The sequence below is a fragment of the Mchenga conophoros genome, linkage group LG5 (genome assembly GCF_057382185.1).
Source record: "Mchenga conophoros isolate Kocher_MC1m ecotype Shallow Benthic linkage group LG5, M_conophoros_male_GT1.1, whole genome shotgun sequence".
NCBI lineage: Eukaryota > Metazoa > Chordata > Actinopteri > Cichliformes > Cichlidae > Mchenga > Mchenga conophoros.
In genome coordinates this window covers 8,367,526-8,381,874 of record NC_140530.1, presented here as the reverse complement: position 1 = coordinate 8,381,874, position 14,349 = coordinate 8,367,526, and the positions used below count along the sequence as shown (strand labels likewise).

General features: G+C 40.7%; 1 protein-coding gene across 9 annotated transcripts in view; it reads left to right on the top strand.

Annotated features, from left to right (window-relative positions):
• chl1b (cell adhesion molecule L1-like b) overlaps positions 1-14,349 on the top strand; it is a 77,585-nt gene that overhangs the window by 22,453 nt on the left and 40,783 nt on the right. The window contains exon 1 of one of the 9 annotated variants that reach the window (XM_085273030.1): positions 13,897-14,058. The exons of the other annotated variants lie outside the window; for them this stretch is intronic. The gene's annotated coding sequence lies outside the window, so the exon portion shown is untranslated. Of the gene's footprint in view, positions 1-13,896; positions 14,059-14,349 lie in introns of those variants that run through there. 9 annotated transcript variants of the gene reach the window in all.

Genomic DNA, 14,349 nt, shown 5'->3' with positions numbered 1-14,349 from the left:
TTTTTAATATCTTGCTGCTTTTTGTATAAGTTCATACTCAAGTTAAAAAAAACAACAAAAAACACTAAAGCTATTCTGTTATACCTGTATGCAAAAAATACACTGCACCTAAAATATTTCATAGTTCAGCAATACTGATTAATTTAATAAACTTAAACCTACTCCATCCTCCCTATTCTGGTATTTTAAAGAGTAAGCAACCTAACTACATACAGTTCTAACTACAACTAATACAGTTCTTACACACACACTGGACTTTCTGGACTTTGGTTTTGCACAACACTGGTCACTATATTCTTCATTTCCGGTTAATACTTGTACAGCTGCTGTTATTGTGTATATATTTATTTATATTTAGATTTCTTCATACATTCTTATATAGTTCTATATTGTGTATTGTGTATTTTGTTGTACAGTTATTTTATTTTCAACTTTAATTTATATATTTATCTTTATCTTATTCTTCCCAGTTAAATTTACCCTTCATTCTAATTTGTGTTGTACAGTTATTTCATTTTTAACCTTAATTTATATTCTATTCCTTCCTAGTTAAATTTACCCTTTTTAATTTTTCATATTTATTTCCTATCTTATTCATAGCCTTTTCCTTTTTTTGTTTTCTTTAGGTCACGAGCAGTTGTCCAAGCATTTCACTACATATCGTACTGTGTATGACTGTGTACGTGACAAATAAAATTTGAATTTGAATTTGAAAACTAATAGGGTTCTAAAACTCCTAGCAAAATAAAAAAAAAATAGGGAACCACCCACCCTCCACCTCGTGATGCTTAATTGACGTAATCAACTTTAATTTGATGCAGTGTGAAAAAAATGCACAGAAATCAATTATTTTTCAAGAATAATTAAATAGATTCAACATCTTTCTTCAACAGAATTGCAGACTGCACACATCGTCCCTTCCCAAAGGAAAAAGTACTATCCGGTCTTAAGTCTGACGTCACTAGCTGTGTCTGGACCTAAACTCCGCTGCAGGTCCATATATCAAACGATCACTATGGCATTACTGAGAGTTGAAAAACTGTCTAAAGTCTTTCATCTTTAATAAAATGATCAGCGTTCTGCTCTACCAGGTGTAACAATTGAGTTTAACATCCAGGCATCCATGAGAACGGAATTTATGACATTTAACGGAGTTAGAAGTTAGCAGGGAGTTAGCTCGCTAGCTTCTATCTAAATACAATATAGCATGTCCTGACTGCGGGGTTTTGGAAACAAATTAAAACGTACAGCTCTGTTATCACTTCCAACATAAATGAAGACAGAAAACTAAACAGCAGTGACGTTTGTAGGGTTACTGAAGTTGGGCTAGCTGGTATATAATGATGTGCTACGTGACCACTAGCGACACAGCTATGTTAGCATAATATAAACAAGCTAACTTTTTTTCCACTCGATAAAAGTTACCGTGAGTGTTCTCAGTGGTCAGGAACAAATGTAATCGCATGGCAGGATGCTGTAAAAGGACCAAACTTCAGCCAGGAGAACAACTGAGATAATCCATCCACAATACGAGGTTAGTCATTCATATACTGCTGCATGGGCTGGGCTGTAGTTACATCCTAAGGTTTTAAAAACTGAGCTTAAATAAATGATTAGCGGTAATAAAAGCCGAGGGAGGTCAACAGGGATCACTGACTGTTTTAGGAGCTTTTTGAGATTAAATAGAAGAAAATACATAACATTAAACATGTTAACAACACAAAAACCATATTAAACACAGACTACTTTAGGCCCGGAAGTAGGATTCGTCACGTCATCACTTAACGACCGGATAGCTTACTAGGGTATATTAGACTTAATAGTCACTATATACAGTAATGGACTTCTATACATTTTACATCAGATTAAAACTTTGGGTGTAAGATTCAGATAATTATTTATTAAAAGCTAGACATTTTAAATGAGAATAAGAAAGAAAAGTATGTCTTTGTGCCCCCTTTTCCCTGTTAATGCCCTATCGGCCCCCCTGGCTAAACTTGCTAGATCCGCCCCTGCACAGTTACCAGCCGTCAGCTACGTAGAAAAGGATCCTGGTGTAGAATGTAAATAAATTCTAACAACAGCTTATCAAGCTTAAACGTGCTGCTGTTGTTCAGCCGCTGGTTTCCTCTTTCTGGTGCGAAGTGGGCGATAAACAAACAAAAGAGACGGACTGGCGACAGAAAAGCCGATCAGCTGATCATTGATCAGTTTCATGATTGAAGTAGCAGCAGGAGAGGGAGGGGGAGAGAAGAGGCAGTAGCTCCATATATCTGTTGTTAAGCTTAACGCGGGAATGCTTTACAAACATTCAGAGATGAACTTACACACTTGCTTTACTTCTCTCTGGGATCACTTCCTCGGAGATGAAATGCTGGTTTGGTAGCGAGGCTACAAATACACACAGCCGCTCTATCACGTGATGCATACTGCTCCGACGTGCTACGGTTATGAGCCGACTTACGCCGTGTCGCAAGTTTTGTGAGGTGCTTTTTTTGATATTTAATGGATCGGATTACATTTTTTATTTCTCTCCGATATCCGAGCCAGTAATTTAAGTCAGAATCGGACCGATACCGATACGTAATCACTAGGGGTGCAACGATATTCGTATTGATATTGAACCGTTCGATACAGTGCTTTCGGTTCGGTACGCATATGTATCGAACAATACAACATTTGTAATTTATTTTATCAATTTTCCTTCTGACGATGCTGTCTGTGTTGAGCGCTCAGTGAATCTGTGTTCGACTACTCCACCTAGGCTGCACTGTCGAGCGCAGATCCACTGAGCGCTCAACACAGACAGCATAGTCAGAAGGAAGAGCGCAGGGCAAGCTAGCGAGACAGAAGTTAAGCTCTCCTTGCAACAGGCAAATTGAACGTCATTCAGATCTGGCGTTTGGAATTATTTTGGTTTTCATGTGACGTATGACCCTGAAGGTAAGCGAGTCATGGACTAAAGTAAAACAGTATGTTGGATGTGCCATGCAACGCTCAATTACATTGGTGTGAACTAGTGTGTTAGCGCAGTTAGCTCGTTAACGTGTTGGCCGTCTAGCCCCATGCACGGAGCGATCGGCGGTAGCTCGTTAACGGAGATTTGCCGTGTTGTGGCGTTAAGGTCATTTCAACGAGATTAACCTGAAAGCACTAGTGGGAACACAACGAATATGACTGCACATTTACGCCGACATCATCCTAGTGCAAAGACAAGTGGAAGCAGACAAAAAAAAGCAAGCATGCTACTAACTTTAGCCGAGTCATTTAGACAGCTGTTAGCTAGAGCTGGGCGATAGAACGATAACAATATGTATCGTGATATAACTTTTACTCGATAGAGAAATTAAGCTATCGCGATAGACCTCGCCGCTCTTGTCCTCAAAAAAAAAAAAAAAAAAAAAAAAGGTCAGCCAATCCAAATTAAGTAGCGCAGAGCCGAACCAATCACAGCCGCAGCGTCACGTCGCGTGACTTGTTAGGTACAGCACAAGTGCCAAGCCGCACGTGTGTTTGTTTGGGAAGCAGCCAGCGGGTAATGGAGCCAGCGCGTAATGGAGGAAATGAGTGTGCCGACTAGAAAAATCAACCGAGCGTGACCGAAGAGAAAACAGACGATAGTTCCAATGCCGGAGAGAGTCTACATGGTCTGACCTTGACGTGAATTTGCTGGGATGTCCACTCCTGGGAAGGCTGGCAACTGTGTTGACATTATTTTTACATTTGTGAATAATCTTTCTAACTGTAGAATGAGGAACTTCACATTGGTTGGACATCAGCTTTATTACCCTTCCCAAATTGAGAGGCAGCCACAGTTGTTTCTTTAAGATCTTTGCCTGTGTCGTTCATGCTTAGCATTTTGCTAACACACACTTGAATGCTCCAGACCAGCAAACTATGAAAACCTCAACTTTTATAGAAACTTATAGAGCTTGTTTTGTAGTTGATCCGAAGTTGTATTTAAGCTACCTTTTAAAAATTTAATGAAGGTTTTGATTGACCTGCGGATGGTGCTCCCACAAAGTTCAGCATCACTCTGTAAAAAAACAGCAAAAAATAAACGAAACCAAAACACTGAGAAAATGGATGTGTCCTTATTTTCTATTGGCTAAACAGTTTAAAAAAATCAGTATCAGTGTTTTAGAATACATACAGGTTTTTGCCTTTATATGACATACAGTAAAAAAGTTATATTACAGTTTAACTTAAGAAAATGTAATTACATGGACAATTCTGTGTAATAGTGAGTAAACAGTGTTTTTTTTTTATTCAGCAAAAATAAAGTTTTTTTTTATTAATTATATAAAAAAACAGGTGGCACCATCTGATTTACTTACAGATGTGCGAGTAAATCAAACCAGCAATCTTTATTTTGCCATTCTGGTGGAAAATTTCAATTTTTATAACTGTAGAGTTAAAAATTGGCCTAATATTACAACACGTTAAAGGCCTGTGCAGAAAAAAACAAAACAAAAAACAGCACAGTCTCCTCTGTATGACTTTTAATACAACAAACAGAAGACCTCCACCCACATGCGCAAAAACACAAAAGGATATTCTGTCTTCAGGCATAGCTTTTGATGTTAGCCTGACAAAGGCACCAATTCCAAAAGCGCCTTTCACTGGATTTTTTAAATGCCCCGTGTGTCCTTTCAAGTTGTGAAAAGATAACTTTCTGGGTGTGCCTCATGTTTCAGTTTGAAACAGGCATTTGTTTCATTTGTTCAAGCATCCTTTTCATGTGGCAGCAGCTCTTAGAACTACTGAGAGCTTTAAGCTCTTGATTTGGAGACACACTCTATATCTGTCATGGCTGTTTGATGTCTGGTAGATATTGCTGCATACACACATTGTGCTATGGTTCCAGTTCCTATTCTATGGGTTTCTCCACAGTGATGTCATTCCACTTTACCAGCGGTGCACTTAAATGGTAACACAAGGACCCAAACCTGATATTTTTATTGGCCGTGGATTTATTTATTGTGCTGTGCTCGATATGCCTGGAACACATAAAGCATAAAAAAGTATAACTAGACACTGATAAGAACAATTTATCAAATGGAGCCAGCGGGGATATTTGCATGGTAATACTGTTTCTGGTGTACTTTGTAGAATTGTGCCCGTGGGCTACTACACCTGACGTTGGCTAATTGGCTATCAGGAGAGGCTCTGAGAAGAATGGGCATGCTAGTTTCCCACCACTGTAGGCTTCCTGCGGTCTAAAACGTTTGAAAAAAGAAAGAAAAAGCTAAGAAATATGTGGTCTTTTGGGTGACATATCTCGAATAAATATCCAAGGATTTCCTGCTGTTGCTAAGGCAAGTAACATCTAGACAATACTGTCAGCCCACACACACACACTGAAGTGGTGCTCCTTATTCTCCTCTGTGAATGGCCGCGAGGATGAGGCTTGAAATGTTGTGCAGACGGCCTATTGACGAGCATGTCTGTCCAACAACACACACGGATGAGGCCTCGCCCTTTAAACCCCATCAGCCCTCACAGACACATCTTTAATTCGTTTCAAATATTGGTCCTGCCTCCTCGTCTCTCTCTCGCTGCGCGTCCATGCGAGACGGAGCCCACCGACATTTTCCACTGCGGGATTAGCTGTGTAGCGTGACGGGTCGCTCTGCCTCAGCAGTCCTGAAGGGCTGACCCCGAGGTGTGTGTATGAAGAGGAGACCAGCAGGACACTCCTTAAAGGGCTATTAGATCCTTGCTGCTTATTATGAAGGGGCATGTGACTAAGTTATCTGCCCCCTTTCTCTTGTCATAGGACTATAGGCGGAAAAAAGCCTGTTTTCTGGAAATAATTAATCCTACTTGTTGGCATAATAATTTTGAGGAGTAGACATTGCCGGTGCTTTGAGTGTTTCTGCTGACAGGTGGGCTGCTGGTGATGGAGATGATCATCTTCTCATTTAACTTCCTGGCTGCAGGATCTTTCCATTAAATTACAGCTTATCCACCCTCTCTTGGGAGGAGGATTTGATTCAGGCTAGTCTGTGCACTTGTGTAATTTTGTGCACGGTGTGTGTGTGTGTGTGTGTGTGTGTGTGCTGATACCTTCAAGTGTTTGGAAGGCTCTATGTCCAGGGTGTATCTCAAAGCAGATCCAAGCCTGGTTACCATGCCTACACATTTCACTGAGAGACACCGCGTTTATCTTAATGAATTCATTTTCAGGCTTCTGTTTGCCGCTGCATTCTCTGTCAGCTGTGTACACACTCTACATAGTTGTGGCACAGAGGCCTTCTCCATTGCTAAATGTGACCTGGGGAGGAAATAGCTTATTGATTCTGTGGGGGGAAACATGATTAAATTGAGTTCCAAGTGGGCGCTTCATCTGAACTTGTCTACAGGAGAGAAGATAGGAATCTAGAAGAGACTGGCTGCTTTTGTCCAGAGTTCGGTCTGCTTTTGTTGTGCTTGAATTAATTATAGGTTTCACTTTACAAATGTGTCTTTTTACAGGCAATTTCCTCAACATTTTCATATAGACTATTTAAAATAACAGATGGATGGGTGGATAATTACATGGTCTATTAAAAAATCCATAAATAAATGTGGATAAAAAAAGATTTGGATGTAAGGGACATGGGGTCATGTAGTAGGATGATAGGCCCAGACTTTTGGGTGTTTTTGACCATAAAGCTTGTCACACCGTGTAACTGCTCACTGCCTCAGCTGCAGGATGTCTGCGGGTGCAGACACAACAGCAAGCTTGACTTGGATGATATCTGCAGGGTAAGCGATGGGGAGCCTACAGCAAACAAACATTTTGGTTTCCAACACCTTGGTTGCACATCACTGAAGAGAAGCGCAGAGCCAGAGCTGTTAACGATCTCTCGCTCAGTCACCTACTGAAACCTTTGACTTCTTTTAGATAGATCTTGTTGAATAAAGGTTCTCCTTTCATCATCGTGGCTCCAGCCGAATTATATTTTGGGCTTTTTGGGAGGAGCAAAAGTGCACTGCTGTAAAGAAGGGCGTACCAAACAAGTGCTTTGCAACAGAAAAGAATGAATCATTTTATGTCTGTTATCTTGTTTTCATAATTGCTGGAAGCCAAATTTGTAACTGAAATTAAAATGCAATTAACCACCCAGCCCCAATATAATAAGCTCAACAGTTAATTTGGGGCTACCTACTGTATTATTAGTTAAACATGTTGATTGTTATGACTTTGAAATACACACTGTTGGTATCAACATTGGCTGATAACAGACAAATGTTTTCTTTGCATAGTTACTTTTAGTCTTCTGGTGAATCAAATAAATCTTTCTTATCAAAAACTGACATAACACAATAGATAAATATCAGCCTCTGGCATCAGGAATGTTTTTATTTGCTATAATGCCAATATTGGATTGATAATACAGATACAGTAGATAATAATCTACCTGTGCAACTCCAATAAATATTTATGGTTATTTTCAGGCGCTGTCAAAAGGTGTGGGTTCACCGGAATGAAGTTGTTCTGCAAATACTAATGACTGTTCAATTAATTATTTGAATTAATTGAAACTGTTCGATATTCTTGAAACATAATGTTCAAGAATATCGAACATTATGTTTTGCACTGTTTGTTGTGCTTCCTTCCTTACTGTCTCATGCAGCTAGAGATGGAACAGACGTTGTGCACATTGTGTTCAGTAGGTGTGCTAATCAGGAATAGAGATCCCCTGATCACTGCCATAATCGCAGAGCGCACCATCTGTGATGCTCTGATGGCCGGCAGTCTGGCTGAGAGAGCTGGATAACAGTGTGGTACTGCCCCTCTCTCTCCTGTCCTCTCTGGCCTGCTCTCTGCTCTGCCTTAAATCTCCTGCTGTATGACTTTTCTGTTTTACTTAACTGGAATGACCTGGAACCACTTATCACTGGCTTGCAGACACTTCTTAAGCTATTACAATATAAAAAATGTAGTGCAATTAAAAAACAACAAAAGTCACAGTATAAGTGAGGCCCCACCTCTGCTATTTAAAAAAAAAGAAAAAAAAAAAGAAGATATTTCTTGATCAGTGTCTCTGTAGTGCACCGCTCCAAATAAATCCGCTGTCACCACAGATCTGGAAATAATTGAGTGGGGCCTATTAAAGTGCCACAGATAATGTGGAATAATAAATAAATGTGGGTAATTTCATTGCTGGAATTTTGTCTGTTTTCCATTTGCAGTCACAGGTCGTAAACAGTACCAGTCACATCTTTGGCAATAATGCACGGCGTCTTGCTGAGTTCAAATAGAGTCGCAACTTGTTTGTGACGCCATTCCCAGACTGTGACCTGAGATAAGCACAGAGGCATGTAACCTGCTGCAGTAAGCCGCTACACAATGCATCAACCCAGGAAAACTTTCAATGCATAAGTGATCAGTATGAAGATAGGGGCACCCGTTGCCATGACAACCTATACGAAAACCCATACGAAAAGATGCGCTGGCTGTCACATTGATTCAGAGAATCTGCCGAGAATATAGAAGTTGGTATCAGCCAAAGGCAGGCTGGCCTGCGTCTATCTGGGAGTGCCAGGTTAGAGGCTTATTGACCGTTTTTGACAGACTGACTAACAGACGAGTTTTTGGTAAAATGGGCTGTGGGCCCAAAGTTCAATTAAAAGTCCCGCTCCGTGTGACGCAAGCACATTTGCCAAATGGTGAGAAAAGTGCAAATCGGTCTTCGTGCTTTCTCAGCAATCTGCTTGTCCTTCAGGGATATTGATGTCTCTGCCTTAACTCATTTTTTTCAAAACTCCATTTAGCGCTTCAGCATTTATCATATCCAGTCAGTTGGAAGGTAATTTCTAGGTACCAATAAGCACCTGCTTTGCAAACCCATAGCTATATTTTGAGGTTTTAGTGGGGCTATGAACGGTAAGTGTAACCACCTGCATTTTTCTCCTGCTCTCAGAGCAGCTGATGGAGGAGCGATGTGGTTCTGGTTTTAAATGTTCCTGCTTTCCTCTCTTTCAACCTTGCTCATCAGGCAGCATGTAAAGAGAGCTGCATTTTAAATCTGGAGACATGACACGGCTGTAGTCTTCCATCATGTACTGGTCAGATAGCATTTAGCGATTGCTGTTTGAAGCAGATAAGAGATGAGTCATAGATTAAAGCAGTGGTAAACGCTAACTGCTAGAAAACAGCGGATTATCTAATTTTAAATTCAATTTGTGAATGAGTCCCTCCCTTGTGAAGTGAGAGCGACTGACAAGCGACACATCAGCACGGTGAAGGCAGAAAATAAGCCAGCTATATTTATGAGAGTTTACTGAGTGACTGATGTGCTTACACTTTCTCCTCGGCTTGGTTCACAATGTGAATAAATGTTTGCCTTCTTGCCTCCGTCCAAATCAGTGAATCAACTGAGCTCAAAGTGTGAATGAGCGGCAGAGAGAAAGGGGAAGAGGCTTTCCCCGGGGCAGTGCCCGGGACAATGTCAGGTTTGTCTGGCCCGAGTGCATGAACACTAAGCTTTTCGGAACTGGCAGCTCGCCCCGGTACCTACCCATCTCACACAGCTTCCAGAGCTGCCCAGCCCCAGAGCACTAAGCATTTGTGCAAAGTTCATAAGGCTTCCCTCTGTTTGTGTGGCCATAATGGCAGCTCCATCCTGTTGTAGCTCAAAGAGTGTTAAGGGGCTCTGAGGGCCTGGAGCTGGCGTTGCAAAGGCGTGTGAGTGTTCTCAGTTACTGACTTTGGCTGGCTGCACTCATTATGAAAAGACTAGTGTCCCCCTGTAACCCCCCTCCAAGTGGTAGTTCTGAATCTCAAGCTCCAGCATAAGCATTTCCTTCATCAGGTTTGCATTTTAAAAGCAGTTTGCTGAATAAAGACCTCAAACTAGTTTTAAAAAAACCAAACAACCAAACAAAAAATACCTCTGCCACCTCTGCCACAAAGCAAAGAATGCTCTGGACTAAAATATTCAGTAACTAATGGATGTAAGTGAATGGTAAATGGAGTGGTTCTATTCTATTCACTCTACACAACATGTCTCATTCACCCATGCATTTCTTTCTGTGTCCAAGTACTTTATGTATAACATTCATTTAACATGTGCGTAATTTATTTCTTATTTATTTATGTCTTTTTTAAATTGCAACAGGCCAATAAGATACATTAGCTAGTTTCTAGCTTTCCTGTACAAAAAAAATCCCCTGGCCTTAAAGTCTGGTTGGTGGGTCAGCGCAGGCCACTGGACTAGTAATACACATGCACAACCCCTGCTGTATCTGCTCCACCTTATACTTGTATACAATCCTCACGAGTGATAACAACCTTGTCATTAGCGTCATCAAGTTCTGTCAAGCAGCAATGCCTTTACCGTGGTTACGACCTGCATCAGCATAATTCAAGCATGACCCTCCTCCCCCCTTTCATTTTCAAGTCTTTGACTAAGGTCCACACCATACATCATCCAGACTGGGAGTCCTCCCTTCCCCCTTCATGTGTTATGAGAGAGAGAGAGAATGGTTTGGTGGAGGACTCTTATCAACAGTCTCAGCACTCTCTGCACACTATGATTTCCCCAGACGTGTCACCCACCCTCCACTCAAGTCTATCTGTATGGCCGTGAAGTTCCTGTTCACCAGTGTGAAACAATCAGGTCCACTTGAATTAAAGACAAATTAAAAAAAAAAGAAACCAGTGGCTTTTCTTACTGTGGGGAGATAAGCCATGGGAGCGTGCTTTAAAAGCTCCAACAATGGCTAATGCTGGGCGACAATCTTCAGCAGCATTAACAATTAAGTAGATTGTCGTTGGCTGACAGAAGAAGATTGGAGCAAGAGCAAAGCTCAACAGATTTTCACACAGCGGGTGATCGGCACTCCCACCCTGCTTACTGTTCATATTTTGTTCTTCAGCTGGCCATTGCAAATTAACACATTTTATCGAGCCTTCAGGTGCACACGTCTCTGCTCATGCTGAAGGGAGGTGGAGGGGCGAGATGGAACTTGCATTCCTCAACTCTCCTCTGAATAGCCTTTAGATCAGGCTTTGTGGGAATGATTGTCAGTGGCTTAATGAGTGCATTTGCCAAGCTGGAGGCTTTGGCAACATGTATGACTGCGGCGGCTCTGTGCGTGTTCACCACTGGCTTCTGTGACACAACAGTGGACTGGGCTCAGCACCCTCTGTGTTTTCGTTCTTCTTTTTCTGCCAGACTCAGAGTTTTCCTGTCATGCTTTCTTTTTATTGGGAATGTTATTACCTATAACGGAGTTGTTACCCTTCCCATGGGCACCGGTGCCGAAAATCAAGTGAAAGCTTGTAAGTACCCTAGATAATATAAGGATGTCAGTAAAGCTGTTGCAGCACTTTCAGGTTCATATTCTGGCCTTTCAGTGTGCAGGCTTCTACAAAAGCAAAGGCCATAAAGAAAAAACAACTGCTTTTTAATTCACGTTTTAAAATAGTTAAAGGATAAAACAGACGCTGGTGCCTTTGGTTGCCTTCTTGCGTTTTCTAAATATAATACACTGTAGAATTTAGAATCTAATTTAATTTAATTTTAGAATTTAAAATCTCGCCCTATGACAGCTGGGATAGGCTCCAGCGCCCCCCGCGACCCTGAAAAGGATAAGTGGAAGCGAATGGATGGATGGATGAATACACTGTAGATAAAGAGCAGGCGATGTATCGTATGGAGGAAAACCAATCATTACAGTTACTTTTCATTTCAATTCAGTTCTATTTATATAGCACCAATTCACCAAACAGTCGCCTAAAGGTGCTTTATATTGTATAGTAAAATCCCTGCAATAATAAGTCACAATCATTTACTTCCAAAAGATTTTCCCTTGTTTTTTATGCAATAGATTTTGAAATACTAAACCAATGCCAAATCTTCTCTGTGACTAATTACGTTGTGCTACAACTGTCACAAGAAAAATGAAATGTTAAAGAGTAAGTAATTGTTCCTTCTGGTCTCATTTAGTCAGATGTCTAATACATTAATGATTATTATCATAATTATTATGGAACTAAGTGCCCATAGTTTAAGTAATTGGAGACATATTACGTGACAAATTAAAAGTATTGTCTAGATATGTGTGAATTTGGCATTTTATGTCTTTGTAAGGATTGTGTAAGAATGTTTCTGTGTAGTTTTTACTATAAATCTAACTTGATCTTATGTTGACTAAATGAAACAACAAAATAGGACTGTGAGACTCGACATAAAAAGTAAAAATAAAAATAATGTGGAATAAAACAGTCATTTTACCCCACTGAATGAATCAAGGCGATTAGGATGACTTTCCTTAAAGGTCATGTTTTTCTGGTGTTCACAGTTCATAGAAGAATGCTCAGGATTTACTCTGCTGACTGGAACAACAAAGATATTGATATATTTGATTCTGTTAAATAGAAGATGTAAGAAATAACCATATCCGTATTTACTCAATGTTTGGATGCTTAAATTGACTTTAGAAGAGTACATCTCCCTCTTTTCTCTCACACACACTCACAAATTAGTGTGCAAACACATACTGTCGTTCCAGATCCTCGCTAAGTGTGTTTAGTCTGACTCACAGTTGGAAACTAGATTGCATTTTGACAGTCTGGATCTACTCTGCAGTGATGAGAAGAGGCAGAGAGACATCATCATGATTTGGCATGAACTGGGACTTTATTTTGTCTCTTGGAGCAGCGTGGATGGTACATTTGGATCACCGTTAAACTGAATCCTGGGCCGGTCTCAGTGTTTGACTGATTTCAGTAAATTAACTGTCACTCCTTGTTGTGGTCATGAAGACCACAGTGGCTAACAAGTCCATGTTCTTAAGGTGGAAGGCTCACCTACATATAGGTGTTTTCACAGTGGTAGCGGCTTAATATGTTTACAACAGACGATCCTTCTGTCAGTGCTCATCTATCCCTGTTTTTAAGCAGCCGTTTTATGACTTGTTAATTAATGTTTTCTCAGTGGCTTTGAAATAAACTCCAAATGGGCATTTACATCATTCTTGAACTTATAACAGGTGTATGGGGTACATACACTGCACAGCACCACTGACAGCGTAATTAGGCTATTGCCATTTTTCTTTGACATTTCTCTCCGACGTATGGATTTAAAGCAGCAGCATGCAGTGGCAGTACACTCTGTCAGGATAATTTCCAAGGAACTCGCTAAACAAATCCAGACTCTATCCACATTCGTTCTTCTTCCTGTCCTTTGCTTCTTGCCAAGATAAATTTACATCAAACTTGCACGAAGCAATTAAGGTGTTGACTTTTCAGCTGACCTCAAGGTGCATCACTGCAGACCTCACATTAGTTTTATGTACTCATCCACTCATCTACTCAAAGATAGCGTTCTTGGAAGCATCTCGATTTCATCGGTTAAGTGGTTTAAAAGAAGTGTGCCAAAAGCAGGCTGTAATGAAACTGCACTGAATGCTTGGAACTGTTCCCTTTAAAGAAGAAGCTTCCTGTGTCTTGCTTCATGTCTAGATGTTTTGAGGTTGTTGAATTTGTACATTGAGTAAAAAAAAACCTGGAAGCATTTCTTTAAACAACTGGAAACATGTTTTAGCCAATCCCTCATGTAGCTGTTTGAAAGTTGCTGTTGACAGCTGACAGATTAGATTACTTTTTGATTTGCATTTGTAGCTGGAGAGCAGCTAATATAAACACTGAGATTTTGCCTTGTTGTGTTTAAACACTGTAAATCTTTAGACTCCAGTTTTCACCGTTCCATTTGTCACAAGATAAACTCTGTTCGACCCTAATAAGCGACAGAGGGGTGAGGGAGTGGGGCCACACATCCGACAGATGTGTCAAAAAGCTTAGCCAGGGTAACACTGTCCAGATGCTCAGCTCTAGCACGAAACAGGAAATTCAAATGAGGAATTTCAGCAAGCAGAGAGCCTCTCATTTCACAGGCTGAAATGATCACTTGGACTGCATGTGTATGAGACACCTGAAGGGATTAAAAATGGACCGAGTGCAAAAAGATATTTCTGGAAAAAACAGGTTTTCCCAACACCTGTAGGGACATCCGAATTTCTTGGTTGTTGGCAGAAATAAATTGCGCGCAGGGTCTGATGGAGGTAAGGATTTGGGATATGAGAGCCATCGATCATGTCCTGCTGTGGCACAGTTTCATCTGGGGAAATTGCCAGCATCAGTCAGACTACATGAATGAATGTGGAGTGGAGCACAAAATAATACTCCAGTGCCCGCAGTCCAACTTGTGAATTTCATCTCTTTGCCGGGCTACTCAGTGAGGATCACACGCTAATGTGATTATTGTCCTGGGCAAGGGCCACTCCTGTGGGACTTCAAAGAGAGCAGATCAGAGAGAAAATGAAAAAAGCTGTAAGCTGTGATGCAGACAGGTG